Source organism: Panthera pardus, unplaced genomic scaffold (assembly GCF_024362965.1).
Source record: "Panthera pardus isolate Hobbes unplaced genomic scaffold, ASM2436296v1 HiC_scaffold_13, whole genome shotgun sequence".
In the NCBI taxonomy this organism is placed as follows: Eukaryota; Metazoa; Chordata; class Mammalia; order Carnivora; family Felidae; genus Panthera; species Panthera pardus.
In genome coordinates, this window is record NW_026526688.1 from 70108168 (window position 1) to 70131993 (window position 23826).

The 23826-nt window shown below is 36.3% G+C and overlaps 1 pseudogene; it reads right to left on the reverse strand.

The window, feature by feature from the left end:
- Positions 1 to 11796: 11796 nt before the first annotated feature.
- Positions 11797 to 13931, reverse strand: LOC109262218 (ATM interactor-like; annotated as a pseudogene).
- Positions 13932 to 23826: the final 9895 nt, after the last annotated feature.

A 23826-nucleotide genomic window follows, 5' to 3' on the forward strand; every position in this document is an offset into this window, starting at 1 on the left:
CTATCCCCTTGAATAAAGACTCTACTAAGTCTGAATTTGTTCTTTATTTGACATTTATTTAATGATTACTTCCTAAAACGCGTTAGACACCCGTGATTTATTTATTGTATTTTTTTTAAAGAAAAAGTCCTAATTTGCTGCAACTGAATATAAAGGGCTTTATGAGAACATTTATGTTTTGTTAAATTCCTCATTTTTCAGCCTGGCAGGACTTTTTAAAGAGTGAATTAGATGAATGTTTTAATGTATTGCAGTCATTTCCTTAGCTTTTAGCTAATGACCTCATCTGGACAAAGTAGATATTTCCATTTCTTATCAGTAATAATTAGAAATATAACTGGTGTTGTCTCATGCCCCCTGAAAATTCTCGAGGAGACTTCAATGACTTCAAAGGAGATGACTTTGTGGAAGTGATAAGGAATGGAATGAAGAAATTTAAAAGTAATGTCTTTGATTCCATAGTGACATGATTGTTTTTAGAGTTCCTTTAATATATAAACCTCTGTAGAATTACAAGTAATGCAGAAAAAAAATGGCCACTTTATAGGAAGAAAATTAGATCTTTCCAATTCAGAGGAAAAAGAAAAAAAAAAAAACACAACCATAACCACAAGCAAACAAACAAACTAAAATCCCCAGAGCTAAAGCAGCTACATTAAATCTGCAAGGGTAGTATAGTGGGTATATGGAACTCAAACCTTATTTTAGTTAATAGTTTTGTTTTCCTACACATTGAAACCTTTTATAAGACATTCTACACAAACTTAAAACCACTCAGTGGATCTTCATCTTCAATCTTTGCCCTTCTTGTGAAAGTAGACAGGAGAGCCATCTTCATAAAAATTAACATATCAATAAAGAAACGTTAAGGGGCTTGGCTTCTCAGAAAATCTGTTATACTAATCAGCACAGACTGTAAAAGCATATTGTTTTATCATTTTTAAAATACTCTAAACTGCATTTTGGTTATCACATCCTTAATTTTGATGGGTCCTGTGGCATATGGCAGTGTTTCTCATGTAAACTTGACCCCAAACCTCCTGAATCAGGAACTTTTTTGGTGTGTCCCAATGATCCATATTTTCAACAACCTTCATAGATTATTCTTCTGCACTCAGGGAACGACAGATAGAACATGACAGCATCAATCAAAGAGAGATAAAGAAACATGTAGTCTGCTTTGCATAGAATCTAATGAAATGTATAGATCTTCTCTCCAAAGCAATGCACACAGGAAGCTACACGTCATTTTGCCAATAAAATTCTAGGACATTCAGAAATGTCTTCAAGACAGAGGCTAACATATAGTTTCTTAACAAAAGATTATTTGTTCCAAAGTTAAAAGCACCTCATTTACTTTATCCAATAGTCATTCTATTGATGAGGAAACTATAGCCAAGAGTGTTAATATTTTGATTAAGGTCACACATACAGACTACTTACATTTTCAGGTTTCAACAATTTAAAAATCAAATTTAACTAGGTTCTAGGCAGGCACAAAAGTGATTTTCAAATAATTTAGTGTAAGATAACCATTTTCCCCAATGTATACGTAAAAATCACAGTCAGTAAATTTAGTTTGTGGATTCAATTTGAGAATAAATTAACTTTTTCCCTAGACATCATTTTTATTTATAGAGCTACTTACTATTGACTTTGAAACCATTAAAATGAATTCTGCTAGTTACATTTCATTTTAGTCTCCATAAAAATGCATTGACTCATATTGATGAAATGTATTGGGCGTGGTAGAAATGAATCCACCATGGTAAATTCAGTTTTCTGTTATTAGAAAGCAAAATGGAAATTTTAATTCCAGGCATTTATAATCATACTTTTTGTGTCCCATCATCCTTAATTAACCATTCCTCTAAATTTCCTCTCTTTAAGAAATTCATCTTATGAAATGTATTTGCACTTTAAGATATATATTGGTAAATATCCTCCTGGTCATGTTAATGAGAGTTAGTTCTAAAACTTTAGAAGTAAGAAAGAATGTAATCACTTGTCTAAATGAGGAGAATATATGAACAGATACAGAATAATTTTCAAAGGGGGAAGGTCAATGTGGGGCACATCAATGAATTACAGAAAGCACCAGAGAGTTTCTAAAATGAAGGGAGAAACAGAAATAGGGAGAGAGGGCAAATTGAACGAACACAATACAGAACAAAGTAGACATCTCAATCTTACACTGCAGTTTCTTCTATCATTATTTTGTTAGGAGATCCTCCTATGCCTACATTTCCCATAAATTACTTTAAATTATGTTCCAAATTTAAATTATGCTAAATATTGGTAGTAACTGTGTACACCTGTGCTTCACTGTTGGATGTTCCTACTCTGATGTACTTTATAAGCATTTACAGCTTTAATGAGGCTGTTTATTTGTAATTGGTCCCTATAGGAATCTGCTGCTGTATTTCATCCCATTTGAGTTATTTTCAGTTTTTCTCTGGAGACATCATTTGAAATAAAATACCTGAACTTACATACAAAGAAATATATGACATTTTTAAATGACAAATAAATGACCATGCTCTAATCCTGCCTTCAGAATTTCACACTTAATATTTCCCACACCACTGCTGTTTTCCTTACCTGGCCACTTGCACTCAATTTTCCATAACAAAAGAGAGCATCGGCTCTAAGTAAGAAGATTTAAATTGATAACTTCTCCTTAACTTCCTTTGCACTTCATCTTGGGCAAGTCAATTTCTGTGCACGTCGGTTCATGTATCTGTTAAATAGAAAAAAAGTTAGATCTTCTAACCTCATGTGGCTATTGCAGAGGTGCAATGAGATAAGGAAGTTAACAGAGCTTTGTGTTTTGGAGATGAACATACATATTCTGAAATCCAAGCATATTTTGGGTTTTCAAGGGTGTTCAATGTTTCTTACCCCCTTTTTTTTTTTTGAAAGCACAAGTATTCTTGTTTAATTGATAAAAGCTTTGGATTCTGATTTTTTTGTCTTTGTTTTCTCTTTTGTGTTCACACTGATGAACACAAGTTCTTTCGGGCCAATGACCGGATTTTCACCTGTGAGCTTCTATTATTGGATGTTCTGTAATATAGTTCTTTCAAGTGTCTGTTTTGATTATTTATTTCCTTAGCTTACCCTTTTTAGATAATAATAGTTTTTAACCTCATCATTGTGGTCTTAGATTTTTGAATTTGTTTTCTATTTTCTTGTCTTTATATATTCCTCTGATCATTCCATTATGTTTTCTTACAAAATGAACTCCTTATTTCATTTCTTTGTTTTTCTTTACTAAATTTCTTTCTTTCTTTTATTTCTCTTTCTTTACCATCAATCCCCCCCCCCTTTCTTATTAGCTATGGTCTTTATCATTGATACCATGTTGCTGTGATGTATCACTTGTCATTTGTTCAAATTCAAGGTGGTCAGCCCTTCTACTTACTGTATCTTGAAAGCCATTTTTCTTACATCAACTCCCTACTTATCTGGGACTGTTGGTCTTCCCTCTGAGCTCCAGTTAGAGGAGTATTTTATCCTGTTTTTTCAGTTTGGGCATGTGGAGGAATCTCAATTTGGTCTTCTGTTCTTTCTTCTATGATCCTCTAATGGGATCTTACTCTTCAGTCTATTTCTTATCCTGTGTATAAACTCAACAATGACAGAAAATAAATCTGTATTCCTTTTATAACTTATTTAGTAGAATTCTGTGGATTCTCTATGTGACCCCACATAGAGATATCTAGTTATAAAGACAAGGAAAATTAGCATTGTGCTTGCATGTTTTTTGGTGATGTATTCAATTATTTCATACTCTCCTCTAAGCACCATGGTGACATATTTCACAAAGGGAGCTGTTCTGGTATTGGTGGGTGTCTGGTAAGTAATACACTTTGGTATCATGAAATATAAACTAGGTGAAAGCTGAATGCAAAGGTAAGAAATTGAGAAGAATATCTTCTCTTTTATAATTGGGAAGGATGAATTATTAGGGCCTCATCTCAGACTGAAGGAGAAACCAAGCTTTCATTTATTGATCTGACTTACATGGAAACAAAATAATCTGAATTAAATATGTAAAAACAATGCATACAATTTAAGATCCCAAAAGGTCCCTCTTTTTGGCATCTGGAAACTATTTCCACTCCACCTTTGATATACAGTATCTTTTAAGGTCAAGTGAGTCAAGCTCTCTAATATTTAAAGTAAATGGTAAAAGAAAATTGCCGATATCTCAGCATGGAATGGTGACAAGGTATAGTGCTTGTATTTACCTTTCAGACATGATTAGACACCTTTACTGTATTCTTTGCAATCTACATCTTCTTTTGATTTACTAAGAAATATTGATTTGATTCCATAAGAGAAAAAATGTCATTTATTCAAAACAAAACTTCCATGCAGGTTTTTTTTTAAGTGTCAGGTTGACAAGTGCTATAAAATAATAAACTTCTCATCTATTATACATTCTCCCTCTTTCTCTGCATAACAATAGATTGATGTGATGAGGGGAGGGGTTGAATCCAGAGCAGATGTGTTTAACATTGTTCTCTGAAGAATGACTGTATAGTCAATAACACTTTAGTCTCCAAAAATATGATTGAAGAGAGGCAGCATTTTACCTAGAGGGCAAATGAGAAACAAGAATGATTCTCAAGTGATTTTTTTTATACTTAGATGAATCCTTTAATACTCTCTACCAAATCCACTTAGTGATAAAATCCCTGTAACAGCACTTGATTGTGTGCAATATTTCAACCTGAGATTTTTTTTTTAATATACTATAATGCATACATGGAGTGTGGCTCATGTCTGTGGGTGATAGCTGAACATAAAGGCTGCCTCCATGTTAGATAATAACATTTATGACAGGAAGAATATTGAAAATGGAAAAAATATATTTTAACAATACTTTCAAGTACCCAAAATACTGAAGAAAAAGGCTTCGGGAGATATTTTGTTGTTGTTATCCAGATTTCACTGTCAGCCAATTTCTTACATGCAGATATAAACCTTTATTAAACTTCCTTTTTCTCTAAGAGTATGAAAAAATACATATATTTTGCCTATTATATATTAATCATAGAAATATTTTTCTTTATAATAAAAATAATGTATTTCATTATACTTTTTGAGGAAAAGAGATCTTATGAGAATAATTTTGTGGAATATTTGAAGAAATGGCACATTAGGAAATAATAATTCAATAGTTCTTAAAAGTATTTTCTGTGCAAGGCTAGAGGCTGTTTGAATGAATATATATTCATGTGAATCAACTGTTTTTCTATAGGAGGAAGATAGAATCAGGATGCTTGTCGGTGGTCTGAGGGAAACATCACAGGTGTGTTCCTCCCTACTTCCTTAAGAAAATGGACCATTAGAAATAGGATTCGTAAGATTCTATACCTATACCTGCTTCCTTTCTCCACAGCTCCAAGAAGTAGGAATCTATCTATTTATCTTCTATCTATCATCTATCTATCTATCTATCTATCTATCTATCCATCCATCTACTTATAATGATAATCTGGAAATTGTATGTTTAAAGTCTTTCCCTTGATATCAATGTAGTTTGTAACTACTGCTCAGATTTTGTTATCACCAGCATCTTCAATTTGTTCATTTGGGAATTCTATTATTATTCTCAGTGAAAGATTTTCATTATGTTGAGAGATCTAGTATCTCATGTTTTACATTATCATCAGAAGTTCATTATGGGACTAGAGTCTAAATAACATTAATTCTAATGGCCTAGAAATGAGAAAAGTTTGGGAGTTTAAGGCAGTATAAATAGGAAGTTATTTATTTTAGAAAATTATATATATATATATATATATATATATATATATATATATATATACACATATATATATACGGAAAAATATATATATGAGGTGATATTTAGTCTTTAAAAATTTTATCCTCATCTGTTCTGAAATTATTAACAACATATAAAATGCTTATTATGTGCCAGGCACTGTTTCAAGTGGTTTACAAATTGGTACCTCACTTAATCTTTATGACAATCAGATGAGATATGTAGTATTATTTTTTAAATGTTTATTTATTTATTTTGAGAGGGGGTGGCGAGTAGGGGAGGTGCAGAGACAGGGAGAGAGACAGAATCCCAAGCAGGTTCTGCTCTGTTAGTGCAGAACCCGATGGAGGGCTCAGTTCACCGAATCGTAAAACCATAACCTGAGGGGAAACCAAGCGTCAGACACTTAACTGACTGAGCCACCCAGGCACCCCCGAGACAAATATTACTTATTGGTTTCCAATTCAATCCAGTGAAGACACGCAGGTGGAGAGAAGTTAAGTTACTTGCTTGGATAGCACGGATACCTCCAGAAAGCAGAGGGTGAGAAACAGGCTTGCATGCACATAGTTTATGAAGGAAACAAACTTAAAAGGCAAGAATAAAGAATGAGGAGAATAAATAAAATAAATAAAATAACCCTCTAACCTTACTTATATCTTGTAGACCTCAGATATGATCCTAAATGTACTGTTTCTATTGTATCATGGATTGTGTAGCACCACTCAACTATACGATTTCGTGATTCAGACAATAACTGACTCAAGATGAGCACAGAATTATCTATTCTCTCATGATAAAGAACATTAGCATGCCAGTCTTCTGCCACAGAAGGATGATGGCCTCCATCAGAACCCTAGGGCTCTGCAATAACATTTGTTGGTAATTTCCAGAGATTCCACACAGCGTCCATATTCACCAGAGCTACATCTAACATTATCAGATCTGCTGGGTCATATGACTGGCATGGCTGAGTAGATATCTTTATAGCCTGGGGCCTGCTACAGAGGCATTTCTTATTCTTGGCCCCACTTAATTTTTTTAAATTTACTTACTTTTATTTTTTTTTTTGAATGTTTATTTTATTATTGAGTGAGAGAGAGAGAGAGAGAGAGAGCAGGGGAAGGGCAGAAAGAGAAGGAGACACAGAATCTGAAGCAGGCTCCAGTCTCTGAGCTGTCAGCACAGAGCCCATTGCGGGGCTCAAACTCACGAACCGTGAGATCATGATCTTAGCCAAAGTCAGACACTTAACCAACTGAGTCACCCACCCACCACCCACCACTGAGGCCCCTTTTGGCCTCACTTAAAATTGATAACCCTTCAAATGCCCTGAGAATAGGTTGGAGAGTTTTTCTCCAGCTCAGTACATACGGCTTCAAAATTCCAATGAGACCTACCAAGTGCTATACCACTTTGTGATTTATTGATAGGGGAATATGGTGCAACAACTTGTCTTTTAGCTAAGATAGGCTATCCTAGCTTGCCTTAGACCAGTGCATTCCTAAAAAATTTTACATATGTGACAGCTCCTGAATCTTCATATTTCCCCTCTTATTTCCAGCATGCCTGTGTTTTAAAAGTATTCAGAGTACTTGCTACTTCCTACTTGTCTGGTCGGTTTTGCATAATGCTGTAATATTATGGACAAATGTGGTCTTCAGAAGAATGTTAAGACTGTAGGATAGCTATATATAAGTAGTTGGCTATTTCTTTCCTATGCCATTTAGTATAAAACAAAATATTATTTTATTTTAAAACAGTGTGTTTTTTTGTTTCATTGTTTTGTTTATAATTAGGTGATTCTCTTCCAATGAATTATAAATTCATCAAGCACAAAATAACATAAACATTTTATTCTTACATATAGCCACAAATATTATTAAAACATTTTGCTTATAGTTGACATAAAGATGGTGAATTGATTTGAATAAAAACTAGCTTAGTGATTATGAAGATAATAATTGAAATATACAACCTGGGGAAGTGTTAAATTGAATTAAGGAAAAAAATAGGAAAATACATGCACCAAAAGTGAGAAAAAAAGAGGAATTAAAAAAATATTTTTAATATGCTTGTAATGTGTTGACCTCCTGTGCTTTGTCTAGGATAAAGTCAGCAACGTGATGCTCTTGCTTAAGGAGCAAATGCCATTAGTGACATTCAGAGGTAAGCTGAGGATATTTAGGCATGGCTGTCTTCATTCTTCAATAATTTTGTGTTAGCACCAGAAAAATACAAGGCATCATTTTCAAGTGTATTTTTATCCAATTATATGGCTTTGCCATGGAAACAGCATAATTGAATTAAATATTTTTTTTTTTAAATAAAGAAAATAAACATCCTGAGGTTATTTTCATATAAAATATTCAGTATTTCCTCTTTATTTCAACAGCTGCTGCAGTTATTAAAAGACCAACTCCATTTCCATTGCTATATGTTCACGAAATCCTTTCCTACATTCCAAATTCATATTCTGGAATTGGCATACATTGCTATGCATCACATCACAGCATCTATTTAAAGTGAGGGACCAATCATGTCTTTGGATCAGAATATTTCTAGTCTTTCCTCTGGAGGAGAATTGCTACAATGGATATAAGACATAAACTCTGATAGGTATTTAATAACAAGTATTTTGTGCTTTATAACAAAATCTTAATTCTCCTCCAAATATGTTCACTGTGTAAGTTTAAATAATATTAAAAATTTAAACCAAGTAAGACCAATAAATTTTTTTCTAATTTGAATGGCAAAACTGATTCAGCTTTATCCTTAAGTTTTTTCCATTATATTTTTATTGTGAAGCATTCTAAATATTCAAAAACTATAAAATAAGTATTTTTTAAATTTATCTTTGAAAATCTTAATGTTTTATCATTTTTTATATTATTAAACACACACACCCATTACATTCTAGATATAGCTTTAGTATCCTCTCTGTTCCCATTTCTTTCCCATTATCCCATAGGCAAAAGTTATTCTCATTTTGTGTTCTTATTCTCATGCATGTATGTACACACATATACAGTATATATACACATTGCATACATATGCATTCTATATGACATATACAGTTATAAACATTTCATTGTTCTACTGGTGTTAAGACTTTCTGGTATTTTCTCATGATTATCCTGGAGTTATGGATTTGGAGGAAGAGTACCACATAAGTAAAATGATTTCCTCATTTCATTATATCAGAGAGCTACTGATTTCAACTTGACTTCTCTTTAGTGACATTATCCTTAATCATTTGGTTAAGGGGGTGTCTGCCTGGGTTCACTACTACAAAGATACTATTACTCTCCCTTCCACACTATTCGTTGGAAGTGAGTTACCAGGTTCAGACCACACTTGAGACAATTAAGTTTCCTTACACTATCTCATGTTCCTGTGATAAAAAATGCTAATGAAGTACAACAACTCAATCTAAGCAACCCATTAATGACCTAGACATTTCATGAATGAAGTTTGGGGTCACCCCATCAGGCAAGGAACCATAACAAGCAGAGGTGCTTACTAATAGCTAAAAGAATATGGAATTATTAAGGGAAGAAGAAGGTTTAAATATCTGCTACCATCACATGATTAGCCACAAAAATAAAAATTACATGCTTTATGAATACTCCTTAATTATTTTTAAAAGAATATGTGTGTGTTATATGTGTGTGTATATAATTTATCAGAGTTACATTAAAGGATATCAAAGAAGGACTCAGACTCAGCTAGAAAATGAATAAAAATCGCCCAAGGATGGATAAAGTGACTGTGTATTATTGTATGGTGAAAGTTGACTGTTTTAAGTTTCTTTTTTTAATTCTCACTTCTCTTTAATCACAGAATTTTGGTTTTTATGAATAATCAGGACATTTCAGGTAACTAAGGTTTGAGAGGGAAACAGTTCTTACTTTACATGAAGAATTACGACATGCTCCATTTTTCTGTAACTCTACTGGCTGGATTAATAAATATTTTAACAGAGACAAAAAAAATTTTTGTAAAGCCAAAGATCACTGCATATATATTTGCAAAAAACCATAAACAAACACGCATTTCTCCCTGACTAGGAGAACTTAAATAAATGTTTGAACATTAAGGCAGTGACAATTCTAAAACATAATAAAATTCTAAGTTAAGGCTTTATGTCTGTTTTGAAACCCATGTTCATAGGCCACTGTGACCATAGCAAACTTTTATCTATCAGGTTAGGTTCATCTGTCCTGGATAAGTTATTGATTCACTACCAACTATTCTATGGGATAGGAATTAATACAAACATCATCCATTTAATGAGTTATTAGTCCAGTCCTTAGATTTTATTTTGAGGATTTAGTTTTTAGCAGGAAAGCCTGTGCCACAGAAGGAACTTTTTTTTTAAAATAAAGTTAGAAAACTTATTGGCTGCACCGATTTTTCCTTTGCTGAAAGTGGGCCAACAATCAAGAATTCCTGATTTCCTAAACACAGAAAACCTCCAGAGCATGTGTGACCATGCTCCCATCTAAAAACGTGGATGTTCTTGATTACTGAAGTAGCTGGTATTCATCTTCTTTGAAGACTGGTATTGCTATCTAAATAAAGCAACAAAATGCAGAATACCATAGTTCAGGTGGATCTGTTCTATACTTGTTATCCTCAAGGCACAAATGCTACCCTTGCTGAGCCAAAGTCTTTCCTTATTCCAGGAAAGATGAGAAGTGGATGAAGATTCACTTGAGAATAATTGATTGCACTCTTGCCCTATTCAAGCTTACACAAAGTATGGAAATTTAGGGGGGGCGGGGATGTCCTTTTCTCTTTCCATTATTCTTTTCCTTAACATTTAGACAAAACTCAGATCCAGCCTGTAGGTCCACTTTGAGAAGCAGCTCTGGAGCATCCCCACCCCACCCCCACTACTGGGGAGAGCAGCAGGGGTGTTCAGCGGGCACATTCCAGTATGAGCTAACTGGGCATGATTCCACAACGCAGCGTTTCCGCGGTTGGGATGACAGACGGTCGCTTAGACCAGAAGGATCACTGTTCACACTGGGTGCTCGCGGCTACTTCTTGAAGCAGTAATTGTACAGAAACACGTCTTGTAAGGAAAGTACTGTACGTTTACGTTGGGACCACTCCTAGTTTGTGTGGAGGAAGAATAGCATTGATTACATGAAGATGGTCTCAAAAGCTAAAGCTGGCTGTAGTTTCCCTTTGTCCCCAAGTCAGAAAAAAAGGGTGATGTCAAAGCAGATGAAGCTGCAGGCAGCCGGAGTCCCACGCTGTCTAAGCACTCCTGCTTGAATCTGCTGCGTGGCATCTGAGTTCTTTAGATTTACTATCAGGAAACAGGAATTTCTCTCCAGCACCGTCAAACATTTTAGGTGCAATTTAAGTCAAGCGAGTCACATTTCAACTGAAATGTTTTGCAGATTTGAAAAGTCGGCACCGTACTACCTGCTAAGCTTGGCTTCAGCTAATTGCCAGATGGGTTTTAAAGGTGTGAGATACACTTTTTTTTTTTTAAGATGGGAAGACTAACTGTGAGAGGGCAAACGGAGGCAACACAGAAACAATCATTTTTATAAAATTTTTTTTAACGTTTATTTATTTTTGAGACAGAGAGAGACAGAGCATGAATGGGGGAGGGGCAGAGAGAGAGGGAGACACAGAATCGGAAGCAGGCTCCAGGCTCTGAGCCATCAGCCCAGAGCCCGAAGCAGGGCTCGAACTCATGGAAGGCGAGATTGTGACCTGAGCTGAAGTCGGATGCTTAACCTACTGAGCCACGCAGGCGCCCCGAAACAATCATTTTTAGAAAAACATCTTATACTTTATAATACACTCACTTTATACACGAATTTTGTGTTTACAAGTACAAAAGGCACAGAACCTCCAAGGACCGAAGTAAGCGCATCAGTTAACTACGTTCAGTGGCGTTAACACTGTTGTCCTACCCTCCGTTCGCTGAACCCAAAAGGAAACTGTAAAGGCCGACCCACGCACGGACTTCACGTTTAGAAGTTGGAGACCGTGTGTAGTTCTGCGGTTTCTAGAGAGCTGAACCGAGATTCCATCGTGTTCCAGGCCAAATCGGCCAGAAGAAAGTTGCCCATTGCGGTTTGAGTCTCAAAGGGTCTCAAAGCCAGAATTCATGGTCTGTGTTTCTGTGCTGTTCAATTGAACTTTACTCTCTACAGCAGGTATGCTTTTAGCAGTGGAGATTCCTTCGGTTTGGGTCTCTGTGTCAGACGAATCCGTACTCATGGAAAAGCGGGAGTGTTTCAGAATACTTCCCAGAGGCAGATGGGGCTACTGTCTAAAAAAGAAGTTTAGGTCTGTCTGTGTTTGTATGTCAAACATTTCAAGGCCTAAGAAGCTCGAATTTCCCCTACAGCTATAGGACTAGGCAGAGGTATCTGCAAGGAAGACGTCAGTTTGGGTCTCTATGTCCAGCAATTCCAAGACTGGTTCAGGGGTCATGGTGTTAAACTCACTCTCTTCAGTTTGAGTTTGGATATATGAGCGGAAAAGAACTCCTCGATATCAAAATCAATTGCAGGATTCTGGGCTGGGCCAGATGGGAGCTGGGTATCTTGTCCAGTATTCGTGTCTGACAAAAGACTACGATTGTCCAGTGTCTGACGAGGCAGGTTACTTGACAAAATGTTTTCTAAATCACTTAATAAATATATAGTCTGGGTCTGATTATCTGTCATGTTCTGTGAAAGAAGCATAGTGTGCTGTGCGCTGAAGTTTATAATTGGTGAAGATTTCTCAGTATCTTGATTTAAAGTCTTAGGGTGGTTCTGAGGTAACAAACCATGAGTGACAGTCTCTGCTACTAAGCTGCTGCTTATGATATTGTCTGTAGAAACACCGTAGGACAAATGGACACTCTCAAAAATGTCTCCACACGTTACAGCTTGGTCCATCTGGACTCGGCCATCTGTCCGACACTGCATCGCACTGGTCTGAGTTTCTCTGGAGATCCCACCTGACTGGTAACAGGCATCTGTGAACGTATCAGTCTGAGCAGCTGTGGAAGAGGTTACCTTAGAACTGGATAAGAATGTGAACACTAATTCACTGAGTGTGAACACTAATGGGAAGGGAGACTTGAGAACCAAACGTCAAATCCGTTTGAGAACAGGACGATCCGGAGGAATCGGGGCCGGCCCACTGTGTGGAAGGTATGAAGTGTTGTGTGGCATAAGACAGGTCCGTCTGTACATTGACTGAAGAAATGCTATTCTTCTGACATGTGTTTCCTAGTTCTTGTAAACGATTAGACCGGCTCTTACCCAAGTTCACCTGAACACCTGTACTAATTGGCTCCAGAGCAACAGGATTTACAATTTTTGAAAGAGGGAGACTCTCCTTGAGACAGCCAGCCTCGGAATCTAGGCTGACGATCAGGGTTCCGGCCCACAAGGGCAGTATGTGCACAGCGCCAGGGGCGGAACCCTGATGATCCACACCCAACACTACGGGCTGGGCCGAGGAGTTGGCTATAGGCACAAAGACAGGTGTGGGAGAAAACTGCAGAACAGGAAGTTTAACCAGAGCCACTCTGGGCTTGGGTAAAAGCAACTTCTGAGGGTATCTTGGAGGTGTTGTAAGAGTCTGCTTTCCGGCATTAGAGTTGCAAGATCTCCAAAAGAAGTTTCTAGTTCTTGAGTGTCTGGTCTTGGAGCTGGCTGACTGCTCAATGACTCAGTGGTCTTATTGGACAGCTTCTGGCTGTGCAGGCAGTTTTCCATTTTCCTTTTCTTACTAGGTGGCTCCCTGTGCTCTGCAGGGATCTCGTGGCCAGTTTGGTAGATAGGGGACTGTAAGGCGGTCCTGCTGGCATAGGGACAGCCGCACGTTCACTGGAAGTTCTTGCCACAATCCTTGCGTGCCTTCTCAAGTCCCACCTGGTGCCGTAGCAGTTGCTGCACTTACTACACTTTTGCTTCTTTTCGGCGTGCATTTTCATAAAGTGCTGTTTTACGAGAGAAAGTTGAGAAAACGGTCTGTCAGGGCCTCTGGGGCATCCTTCAATTGGACAACAGAATTTTGGTACCATTTTCAAATCTTTTCATATTGTTGGATTTACTATGCCATCCTGCAGGCGGTGGCTCTTGACCGGGTGCATGTTGAGCGCCAGGCTGTTGGGCAGGGTCGGGGTGCCCCAGGCCAGAGGCTGCCAGGGCTGCCACATGGCAGAAGGGCCTCCTGTTTTCAGTTTTAAATGGATTATTGCATAGATGGAAGCACAATAATGTATTTGTTTGATAATTACATGTGTTCTAAAGAGTGATGCATGGATGCCAATTTGTAAAGAAGAGGACTGTGGTGAATTCATACTTGGTCAATGTAGCTAAGCTGGAACTATCATTCCCAGAATTCTTTCATTTCTATGGTTCCAGGTTAGCCTTGGTTGCAAGAAAAATTTGCATGAAATTTGGAAGGCAGAAGTGAAGTCCCAGATTTGTATCTGGTCCCAGGCACCACTGAAGCGCCTTCATTATTATTGCTGATTTGTTGGCTCATTTCGTTGGTGTGGAACAATGTTCAGTCCCTTGGATTCTCCAGTTTTTAATCATTATCTCCTCCCTTAGCAGGGCTAAGTACATGGCAAAGGCACTTATTTCTTGTACACGTCACCTGTATCTTTGAGGTTAGATGCAAAGAAAACTGTTTTAGTTTGTTTTCATATAGTTTTTCATCTTGAATTCCAGTTAGTCTGTCTGAGTTCCAGATTGTCTTTGAACATATTACTATTTGGGTACTGTTTGTCCTTGCTTTCCCCCACTCTGTGTCCAGTTATTCTCATCAACTACCGTCCTATTGACTGATGGCAATTTCAGCCCTCCACCAGATTCAAAGTCAATAGCCTTTCATACACTTCTTCACCAGCTCCTCTTTGAGGTCACTTAATAGTGACTTTTCTTTGGTCATCTGACTTTATATTACGTTTTTGGCCTCCTCTCCCAATTGTCTAAGGTCCAGTTATTGTAACAAATTTCTTATTCCATAGAACTCATATCGGTTCTGCTTCCTTGATTGACTGCAGTGATATGAGTACCTTCTTAATTTATCTTTCAAGTCTCTAAATCTCATTTTCATAGCTATGCGTTTGTCTCATGGGAGGCATGTAACTTACTCAATTCTTTCTTGGAATTTATTAATTCTGTGTTTACCAGAAATATGCTATTAGACAATCACAATTTTCTTTTTTATTCATTTCTTGCTTACTTTTTTTATTTTTATTTTTAAGTTTATTTATTTATTTATTTGAGAGAGAGAGAGAGAGAGAGAGAGAGAGAGAGAGAGAATACAAACAGGCTTCAGGTTCTGAGCTGTCAGCATGGAGCCCAACGTGGGGCTTGAACTCATGAACCATGAGATCATGACCTGAGTCAAAGTTGGATCCTTAATCAACTGAGCCACCCAGGTGCCCCTCACTTTCCTTTTTAATTTTAGAAATTAGTTTTTTGTTCTTTCTCTAAGTTATCTTTTCTTGTATTTTTTTTGTCTTGTTTTATGTTCCTTATTTTACGCTTTTAATAATTTTGGATATTCCGTTGTATAATATCTTTCAGATGGCCAACTATTTTCTGAAGTTTTCTGGAGAATCTCAATCTGCTCTTTATTGTGTCTATTGCCTCTCCTTTCTGGTAAAACTTTATACATTTTGTAATTTTGAAATGTGAGCTCTTCTTCATGGATCGTTTTTAGTGGAAACCACTTTAGACCTGAAATGAGATTATGCTCTTTTCCAGTGTGGTTTTTATTTTTTTCTGTCAAGCACCCAATGGTTTCACTGGTAAAGAAAATCATTGTATAGCAGCAGGAGCAGTACTAGTAGTAATTTTTGACTTGCAGAATGTGAAAGTCATTTAAAATCTAACCCTGATGCTTCTACTCAGAGGAGACTCCTATTCCCTAAACTCAATATGCACCTTGATTCATGTAAGTGATTTCATTATCTCCCCATACTTCGGGGAGAATTTTTATTAGCATGTACAGACTAGCATCCTCACTAGATTTTATCATCAAGACTTAAATTATTTCACATGTTTTAGTATGGGTATTTGAATAAGTGGTTACTTTTGTCATTCAAACTATATAATTGTGTGTGTGTGTGTGTGTGTGTGTGTGTGTGTGTGTGACTATATAACTAGTAATGAGAAACAAAACATTTTGGTATTACATATTATCAGTGGAGTTTATATAATTTAACTGTTAATCTGTATTAAGTTCTCACAGATTAAAATTTTATAAAATTTAAGACCTTTTAGCATTTTGATATGTATACTGCTGTATTTTAATGTATTTTGTTTATTATGTTTTAGTATGTATTTAGTTACAACATTAATCCCTTTGTACTTGAGCTTAGTATGTCAGTCTTGATAAATAACTTAATATTTATGAGACATTATCACTTAGGAATAATACAAATACAGAAATTCCAAATACAGGAAACTAATTGATTTGGGGCTTAAATGCTAATGAAAATTGTGCCTTTATAATTATATTGAATGAAACAGAGACTTCATAAACCAAACACGTTATAACCCAATGAAAACAATTTACAATAAATCCACTCATTATTTTTTTTCAAAAAAGAATTACTGATTACTTAACGTGTTAGGTAGTGTGTTGGGAATTTACTGGTGAACAAAAGCTATTTCCTATCCTTATGACCATTTGCTAGTGGAAAAGGTGTACACTAAAAAATATAATGACACTAAACTTGTAAAACTAAAACTAAGTGATAAATTAAAAATAAAATAAACACAAGACCTATGACAGTATGTGGCAGCGAGATAACGACCTAATCTATGGAATCATGGAGAGATTCCCCAAGGAAATGATGCTGCAGGCAATATTTAAAGTAGATAACTAAGCCATGCAGATGGCTAACAGGCACATGAAAAGATGCTCAACATCACTCATCATCAGAGAAATACAAATCAAAACCATGATGAGATACCACCTCACATTTGTCAGAATGGCTAAAATTAACAACACAGCAAACAACAAATATTGCTAAAGATGTGGAGAAAAGGAAACCCTCTTGCACTGTTGGTGGGAATACAAACTGGTGCAGCCGCTCTGGAAAACAGTGTGGACTTTCCTCAAAAAATTAAAAATAGAACTACCTTATGACACTGCAATTGGACAACTAGGTATTTATTTAAAGGATATGAAAATGCTGATTCAAAGGGGCACATGCACTCCAGAGTTTACAGCAGCACTATCAATAATAACCAAATTACGAAAGAGCCCAAATGCTCAGCTGATGAATATATATATGTACACACACACACATACACACACACACACACACAAAGCGTGCACGTGCACACACACACACACACACACACACACACACAAGAATATTACTCAGCTATCAAAAAGAAATCTTGCCATTTGCAATGATTTTGGATGGAGCTAGAGTGTATTATGCTAAGCAAAATAAGTTGGGTAGAGAAAGACAAATGCCATATGACTTCACTTATACATAGAATTTAAGAAATAAACAGATAAAAATAGGAGAAGGAAGAAAAAAAGGAGGAAGGCTAACCATAAGAGACTTTTAACTGAAGAGAACAAACTGAGGGTTGCTTGAGGGGAGGTAGGTTGGGGGATGGGCAAAATGCGTGATGGGCATTAAGGAGGGCACTTGTGGGGCGCCTGGGTGGCGCAGTCGGTTAAGCGTCCGACTTCAGCCAGGTCACGATCTCCCGGTCCGTGAGTTCGAGCCCCGCGTCAGGCTCTGGGCTGATGGCTCGGAGCCTGGAGCCTGTTTCCGATTCTGTGTCTCCCTCTCTCTCTGACCCTCCCCCGTTCATGCTCTGTCTCTCTCTGTCCAAAAATAAATAAAAAACGTTGAAAAAAAATTAAAAAAAAAAAAAAAAAAAAAAAAGGAGGGCACTTGTGATGAACACTGGGTATTTTATGTAAGTGATGACTCACTAAATTCTACTCCTAAAACCAATATTACACTATATGTGTTTTTTAAGTTTATTTATTTATTTTGAGAGGGGGGAAAGGCAGAAAGAGACAGAGAGAGAGAGTCCCAGGCAGGCTCCACACTGTCAGTGTGGAGTCCCATATGGGCCACAGTCTCATGAACCGTAAGATCATGACCTGAGCCAAAACCAACAGTCCGATGGTTACCTGACTGAGCCACCCAGGTGTCCCTATGCTATATGTTAACTAACTAGAATCTAAATAAAGCCTTAAAATTAAAAAAAAAAAAGTATAAATAATAAAGTAGGTAACTAGGAAAAGATGGGAGACAATGGGGGAGTAAAATTTTGGAAGATGAGACATCACGTGCAATTGAAAAATATTCAATTTAAGACAATACAGAAAAAGGGCAGGGCAGCTAAACCTGCTGAAATCGAGACCAGAATGCATGGTGAAATTTGGAAATAGGTGAGGAATGTACCATTCTGTGCTACATATGTGACAACATGCTGAGAATATTGGTTTTAATGTAGGAGAAGTTTGGAGCCACAGTAAATCTATGGGTGTGCATGGGAGAGGGAGATTTTTAAAAAGTCTTCTACTTTAAATTGACTAGTCTTCATTGATGGTGTCCAATCTTCTGTTAATCTCATATCAAATATTTTTATTTTAGATGTAGTATTTTTTATCTCTAGGTGTTCAACTTGGGTCTTCTTAAGAAAACTATCTTTCATGTCTTTCCTTATCATCCTAACTTTTTCCTCTACCTTCTTGATCATATGGAGTACGTTTACAATAGCTTTTTTAACTTCATTATCTTCTAAACATTCTATCAATAGATAGATTGATAGATAGGTAGATAGATTGATAGATCAATAGATAGATTCTGATTCTGTTATCATTCATTTTTTTTCTCTTCATTAGGGGCTTTATATCTATTTTTACATGCTTGGAAATTTTTTATTAAATGTCAGATATTGTGGATTTTGCTTTGTTGGTTGCTGGCTGGACTTGTTCAAGGTAAGCAATTTAAAGGCATAAAAGTATATATTAAATAAGTTAAGTTCTGGGGGTGCCTGGCTGAGTCAGTTAAGCAACCAACTCTTGATTTTAGCTCAGGTCATAACCTCACAGTTTCATGAGTTCGAGTCCTACTGAGAGCACAGAGCCTGCTTGGGGTTCTCTCTCTCTTTTTATCACTGTCCTCCCCTCTCTGTCTCTCTCAAAATAAATAAATAAAAACTATATACATACATATGTATGTATGTATATATATGTGTATATATAGTTTAAGTTCATTATTATTTTTTTAATGTTTTATTATTTATTTTTGAGAGACAGACAGAGATAGTGTCAGCGGGGGGAGGGGCAGAGAGAGATCCTGATCTGAAGCAGGCTCCAGGCTCTGAGCTGTCAGCACAGAGCCAGACGTGGGGCCTGAGCTGAAATCGGACACTTAACCGATTGAGTCACTTATGCACCACCATTATTATTTTTTCAAATATATATGTTCTTGGGGTGACTGTATGGCTCAGTTTGTTGAGTCAGACTCTTGATTTTGGCTCAGGTCATGATCCGAGGGTCGTGGAATCAAGCCCCTCTTCCGGCTATTCAGGGTGTTTACAATTCTCCCTCCTCTCTGTTTCTCTCTCTCTCTCTGCCCCTCTCTCCACTCGTGCTATCTCTGTCTAAACAAACAAACAAACAAACAAACAAACAAACAAACAAGACATTTTCTTTGACTGAGAAAAGATCTCTATTGGGGCTTAAGAATATGTCAAATAGTGCACACTGAAAATGCAAACACTGACATATACTGGACCTGACATCCTGTCATTGAGTTTGGATCCAAAATAGATTAAAAACACAAAACTTTCTAAGTGTCCATATATTGTTGTATGGTCAACTATTTTATTCTTTTGTTCGGTTGATTGGGAAATTCAGATTTGGAAGTACAAGGAACTATGGTGCCAAAGTTATCTTTTTCTTACTAAACTATGTAGTTCTTGAGGAAGAAATTATGTCATAGACACTACTGTGTTTTATTATAAGGATATGGTATCCTTTCTTAAATTATAAATATTCAAGAGTTTTCATTATTAAATATTACTAGTATGAAATAGAATATGAATGCTGTCTTAATCTGTAAGACAAACTTTTTTTAGATGATACAGATTTTTGTAATAAATCCAACCCACACATAACAAATAAGCAGTCCTTCTGAGAAATTCATTTTTAAAGTAATAATCCTATCAAAATCACACAGTTCTTTTGACCAGAGGTTATGCTCCCATTGCTGCAACTTTTCAACTGATGACATAATTTTCAGGATAAGAGTGTTTAAAGATAAGCACATATACCTTATAGTTAAAAAAAAAAAAAACATTTTTTTGCATACAGAACAATATACAAAATAATGTATCCTCTGTCAAGTTTTGTCAAATGTTAACTGTAGATTTCATGTGTATATATTCATAAGTTTGATAAAGCATTCATTTGAGATTTTTAAGTTTTAACTGAATGCTATCACATTATACATGTTCTTTGGGTAATTTGCTTTGTTTTCTTTATACATTTTTTTTACTAAGTAATATTGATATATACCATTGCACATCACTGAAGTTCAGTTAGTTTCACTGTATATTACTTTTCTCTGTCCTTGAATTTCACATAACTGAAATCATACAGTATATACTATTCAGTGTCTAGCTTCTTGCACTTAACTTTCTGTCTGTGGGATTCAGCCATGTTGTTGCATGTAGCTGTATTTTTTATTGATATGACTGGTTAAGAATCAGAAATGACATAGGATATAATTGTATGCAGAGTTTTGGACTTCTTCCACAGTCCTCTATGCAGTATGTTCATTACTTTGTCCCTAGTTTTTCATCCGCTTTGCCTCACAAAGTCTCTGACCTCTGCCTTCCCTTCCCAGTGAGATCAGAGCCTTCTTGGGGTGTAGACTCCTGCAGGAAGAACCTGAAAATGTCCTCAAAGAAGATAAGGTTAGACAGATTTTACTTGCTGTGCTTCTCTTTTCTCAAGGATAGTGTCTTTTAGATATTTTCTTAATTTTTCCAGTTTCTTCAGATAATTTTGTTTTATTTTATTCCATTTTAATAATTGTTTTTGACAAAAAAAGTTATTCTGATACCAGCTATTTTAACATTCCTGAACTACAGAAAATCCTTTGTGTATAATTTTTTTGTGTTTTTTAAATGTATTTTGGGTAAATCTATCTTTTCCTTTCAGATTTCTTATGACTTCTTAAAGAAATTGAATCTATGTAGTTAAAAAGACATTTTACCTTTTTTTTTCTGGTACAATTTTTTTTTTAATTTTGCTTTTTGATTTTAAATCTATGTTAAACCTGAAATTTATTTTTATGTATGTTTTCTATTTGGAGGTATTTTTTTCTTGTGTAGGTAAACAGTTATTTGAGCAACTATTTATTAAATAATGCACAGAACTATTTATACAATCTGCTTAAATATGTATAGAAAGTATAATGCATTTTATAGAGTAAGTCTTTTTAAATATTTACTTAGATTACATTTGTTGAGAAGCCTATTATGCCAGGCACTATGCAGCCTACAGCAAAAAAATACAGCTGCATTTTGGGGATGGATTATGCTAATTGAGAAGACTCCAATTCTAAAATAATGCCATATGACTAAGGTTTACCTATTCATAGACACTCTTAATGAATCACAGATTCACTTTTGCTATATTTTTACAATGCCTCTGTTAGTCAGGATTTTCCAGAGAAACAGAATCAACAGAATCTGTGTGTGTGTGTGTGTGTGTGTGTGTGTGTGTGTGTGTGTGTGTATGTGTGTATGTATGTCTCTACACTATCTACTGATTAATTACAAGGAATTGGATCATGTGATTATGGAGGTGGGCAAGTCCCAAGAACTGCAGGGCAAGTAAGCAAACTGGATATCCAAGAGAGCCAATGGTTTAGTTCCAGTCCAAGTCCAAATGCCTGAGACCCAGGGAGTTAATCACATAGTTCCCATTAGAAGGCTGGCAGGCTCAAGACCTAAGAGCTGTTGTCTTGGTTTGAGATTAAGGTGGAAAGGAAACCAGTATCTATCTCCATTTAAAGGAGGTCAGGCAGAAAAGGATTATCTTTTATTCAGGAGAACATCAGATGCTTTGTCCCATACAGGCTTTCAACTTATTGGATGTGACCCATCCAATTGGGCCTCATCATGAGGAGTAGAGAACAATCTACTTTAGTCAGTCTGCCAATTTAAATGTTAATCTCATTCAAAAGCACCTTCAAAGAAACACCCAGAATACTGATTGATCAAATATCTGGACACCCAGTGGCCCAGTCAAATTCACATATAAAAGTAACCATTTCAGCCTCCAAATAGAAATGGTTAACAATCAGGCACAGTAATTCATTTCCTATTTTTATTTGTCATAATAAGCAACAAGGAAGTGTTATATAAATGCCATTTATCATTGGAAAGCATTTTTTGATGCTTAAGTCTCAAGCTTTGTGGTAAGTACTGGAAAGTTACAAAACTACTCTATGATATTAAAGAAACAGTTGTGGGACGTGATTAAATATGAGTAGGCCAGGAAGAACTTGCAGGCAGAAAAGATGGCTTGCCAACATCTCTCAGGTAGCCAAAGAGTTTGATCAAGAAACAGAAAGAAAACCAATGTGGTGAATCATAGTATAGATCAAAGCAAAGATTTGGGTCTACATTCTAAGAAAAATGAAAAGAAATTGACAGCTTTCAAACAGAAGAGTAACATATTCAATTTTCATTTTTGAAAGATCATTCTGTCTTCTCTGTGAAAAATATGAGATAGAGATAGGGTCAAAATTGGATGAATGTAGTATAGTTATAAAAGACACGGTGATCTGAACAATAGCAGAGATATAGAGAACTAACTATATATACAAATAGAGGAGGAATTGATAGCATTTACTGAATGATTGGGTTTAGCGTAGGATAAAGGAAGGTGTCAACAATGATCCTTTTGCTTTTTGATCTAAGGAATTGTCCAAGAAATTCTAAGGAATTACCATTTGCTGAGAGGTAAAATGCTACAGGAGAAACATATAAGAATGAGGTCCAAGAGGTAAGTTGGAGAAGGATTGAAGAGAGATGGGGAGAGATTCTTGATGAAAGTTCACAGCTGAGGGGATATGCCTCAGTCTTCTGTAAATCAACATTTATGGAAATTCAGTCTCTTAGTTCTTGAGTTCCTTTCTTCTGGGGCACCTGGGTGGCTCAGTCAGTGAAGCATCCAACTTCAGATCAAGTCATGATCTCATGGTTTGTGGCTCTGAGCCCCACATTGGGCTTTGTGCTGATAGCTCCGAGCCTGGAGCCTGGTTCAGATTCTGTGTCTTCCTGTCTCTCTGCCCCTCCCCTTCACACTCTGTCTTTTTCTCCCTCAAAAACAAATAAATAAATAAACATTAAAATAAATTAAGTCCCTTTCTTCTGAGACCACCGCATGAACTTCGCCATTTCATAACCTCTGAGTCCGTATTAGGTTGAAATCCTTTCACAAAGTTCTTATTAAAGTTTTTGCCCTTTATTATTTGATTTGTTCTTTAGGTTAATGTCGCAGATTTGAGTCTCGAGTTCTCTCTTGTCCAGCAAGAGAGCAGATGTGAGAGAGGCTAATGTCCGGGAGGAGACAAGAGTCCCGAGTAAGGGTCCTTGCTCCATTTTTATTACGATGAGAAGGCTTATTAGCATGATGGACATGCATAAAGAGACAATGAAACGGTGGATATTAACTCATGTGAGTGAGACAAAAGGGGTTTGTTTCAAAGATACCCGGTGTTAGGCGTTTGGGTCAATTCAAAACAAAATCCTGGTGCCAGGCAGATGGTTGTTTATGGCAGGCACAAGGTGCCAGTCTGCTTATTTTAGCTTGCCTAGGGGATAAGACAGATACAGCATGCTATCTCAGGGTCAAGAAGGTAGCTTTCTTTTGCTAGTTAGCTCTACTCCGGGCAATTTCACCCTGTGTGGTCTATATTCCTGTTCACCTGTTTACCTATTCTGGATCTTTCCTCCTGTGAAAGCAACTTTCTGCTA